The 3,507-nt window shown below is 37.7% G+C and overlaps 1 protein-coding gene across 11 annotated transcripts in view; it reads left to right on the forward strand.

Annotated features, from left to right (window-relative positions):
- Positions 1-3,507, forward strand: part of MAST2 (microtubule associated serine/threonine kinase 2) — a 250,465-nt gene that overhangs the window by 199,017 nt on the left and 47,941 nt on the right. The gene's annotated exons all lie outside the window — the stretch shown is intronic.

The following is a 3,507-nucleotide window of genomic DNA, read 5'->3' on the forward strand; positions in this document are numbered from 1 at the left end:
ACCAGGATGGTCTCGATCTCTTGACCTTGTGATCCACCTGCCTCGGCCTCCCACAGTGCTGGGATTACAGGCTTGAGCCACTGCGCCCGGCCCCCTATATTTATTCTTAAACAAATGTTACTGAGATAAAATGGACATACAGTATTCAAAGTATAAAATTAGATAACTTTCTTTTGGTTTTTGTTTTTTTGTTTTTGAGATAAAGTTTCACACCGTTGCCCAGCCTGGAGTGCAGTGGCGCACAATCTCAGCTCATTGCAACTTCTGCCTCTTGGCTTTAAGCAGTTCTCTTGCCTCAGCCTCTGTAATCTCCACCTCCCGGGCTCAAACAGTTCTGCCTCAGCCTCCTGAGTAGCTGGGATTACAGGCGCCTGCAACCACATCCAGCTTTTTTTTTGGGTAGAGATCGGATTTCACCATGTTGTCCAGGCTGGTCTTGAACTCCGGACCTCAGGTGATCCACCTGCCTTGGTCTCCCAAAGTGCTGGGATTACAGGCGTGAGCCACTGTGCCCAGCGAGCTTTTGACCTATGTATATACATCTGCAACCATTACCACAAAATTATGAATATATCTGTCATCTCCAAAAGTTTCTTCAGGTCCTTTTGTAATTAATTCCAGGCAACTGCTGATGTGCTTTTTGTCACTCATAGATTACTTTGGATTTTGTAGAATTTTATCTAAATGGAATTATACAATATGTACTCTTTTTTCGTCTGGCTTCTTGTCCTTTGTATTTCCATATGAATTTAAAAATCAGATTATCAAACAGACAGCTGGTATTTTTATTGGGATTGTGCTGAATCTGTAGATTAGGAGAGAATTGACTTAACAATATCGAATCTTTTAACCCATGAACATGCTTTGTTTCTCTGCTTACTTAGATCATCTTTCATTTCTGTGAAGTTCTTATGCATCTTTTGTCAAATTTATCATTAGGTATTCCATATTTTAAGCAATTATAAGTGGTATTATTTTTCATTTCTGATTATTTACAGTATATATAAATATAGCAGATTTTGTATATTGATCTTTTATCCTGCAGCCTTGCTAACTCCTATTCCAGTAGCTTTATTGTAGATTCTGTTGTATTTTCTGGAGATACTCATGTTGTTCATGAATAAAGACAACTTGCCTTATTCCACTGGGCTGGAACTTTCAGTACAATTTTGAATAGAAGGGAAAATCGCAGACATTCTTGCCTCGTTCCTGATCTTAGAATAGTTTTGTCTTTACTGTTAACTGTTGTTTTAGCTTTAGGTTTGTCATAGATACCCTTTATCAACTGAAGAATGTGTCCTATTCCTAGTTTGCTAGAAGTTTTATATTTATTTGTTTGTTTGTTTTTATTGAGACAGGGTTTCACCATGTTGGTCAGACTGGTCTTGAACTCCTGACCTCAGGTAATCCACCCACCTCAGCCTCCCAAAGTGCTGGGATTACAGGCGTGAGCCGCCGCTCCCGGCCTTGCTAAAAGTTTTTATCAAATGTTAAACTTTTGTCAAATGCGTTTTTTGTGTTTAATGAGGTGATTATATTTTTTTCTTGATTAGCCCATTAATGTAGTAACTTATATTGACTGATTTTCAGATTTAAACCAACTAAAATTCCTGAGATAAATGTTACTTGGTCATGTAGTATTTGCTCCATGCCCCCATTATTTAGAGAATATTAGTCTCTATTAGTATTTTTATATGTTGTTGTATTTGATTTGCTGAAATTTTAAGATGTATGCATCTATATTCATAAGGGGTATTAGTCTGTGGTTATCTTATAATGTCTTTGTCTGGTTTTGGTGGCAGGGTAATACTGACCTCATAGTTATGAGTTGGAAAGTATTCACTCCTCTTCAATTTTCTGGAATAAGTTGTGTAGAATTGTTATTATTTGTCTTATATGTTTGGCAGAATTCTCCAGTGAAGCCTCTGAACCTAGAATTTGTCAGAAGGTTTTAAATTATAAACTTAATTTTGCTAATAGATACAGGACTATTTAGGTTATCTATTTCTGAGTGACCTTTGGCAGTGTATATCTTTCAAAGAATTTTCAGTCTCTTCTAAGTACTCAAATTAATTGACATAAAAGTATTTATAATATTGCCTTATTTTTCTGATATCTGTAGAATCCATAGAAATGTCAACTTTCTCATTCCTGATGTTCGTAATTTGTGTCTTGTCTCTTTTTTTTTTTTCCTGGTTGGTCTGTCTATGGCTTTAATTTCATTGATCTCAAAAACTTGTGTATGTTTTTTGTTGGGTTTTTTTGGTTTTCTTTTTGAGAGACAGGGTCTTGCTCTGTTGCCCAGGCTGGAGTAGGGTAATACAAACATGGCTCACTGAAGCTTCGACCTCCTGGGCCCAAGTAGTCCTTGTACTTCAGCCAGTACCACAGACACATCACCATACCCAGCTAATTTTTAAATTTTTTGTAGAAACGGGGTCTCATCGTGTTGCCTAGGCTAGTCTTGAATCTCTGGATTCAAAACTCCTCTTGCCTTGGCTTCCCAAAGTGCTGGAATTAGAAACGTGAGCCACCATGCCTGGCCTTATGCATGGTTTTATACATTTTATCTCTTGTTTTCCAGTGGTTTTTTTTTTTTTATTAATTGAGTTTATTTTCGTCTTTATGATTGCCTTTCTTCTGGGTTTCATTTGCTTCTCTTTTTTTAATTTCTCAAGGTAGAATTTTTTTTTTTTTTTTTTTTTTTTGCACTTTAGGTTCTGGGGTACATGTGAAGAACATGCAGGATTGTTGCATAGGTACATACATGGCAATGTGGTTTGTTGCCTCTGTCCCCATCACTTATATCTGGCATTTCTCCCCATGATATCCCTCCCCAGTTTCCTACCCCTTGCTGTCCTTCCCTTAGTCCCCCCCAACAGACCCCAGTGTGTGATGTTCCCCTCCCTGTGGCCATGTGTTTTCATTGTTCAACACCCGCCTATGAGTAAGAACATGCAGTGTTTGATTTTCTGTTCTTGTGTCAGTTTGCTGAGAATGATGTTTTCCAGGTTCATCCATGTCCCTACAAAGGACACAAACTCGTTTTTAATGGCTGTACAGTATTCCATGGTGCATATGTGCCACATTTTCTTTATCCAGTCTATCATCAATGGGCATTTGGGTTGGTTTCAAGTCTTTGCTATTGTAAACAGTGCCACAGTGAACAAATGTGTGCATGTGTCTTTATAATAGAATGATTTATAATCCTTTGGGTATACACCCAGTAATGGGATTGTTGGGTCAAATGGAATTTCTATTTCTAGGTCCTTGAGGAATTGCCACACTGTCTTCCACAATGGTTGAACTAATTTACACTCCCATCAACAGTGTAAAAGTGTTCCTATTTCTCCACATCCTCTCTAGCATCTGTTGTCTCCAGATTTTTTAATGATTGCCATTCTAACTGGCATGAGATGGTATCTCAATGTAGTTTTGATTTGCATTTCTCTAATGAGCAGTGATGATGAGCATTTTTTCCTATGTTTTTTGGCCTCATATATGTCT

Source organism: Cebus imitator, unplaced genomic scaffold (genome assembly GCF_001604975.1).
Source record: "Cebus imitator isolate Cc_AM_T3 unplaced genomic scaffold, Cebus_imitator-1.0 Scaffold129, whole genome shotgun sequence".
NCBI classification, from domain to species: Eukaryota; Metazoa; Chordata; class Mammalia; order Primates; family Cebidae; genus Cebus; species Cebus imitator.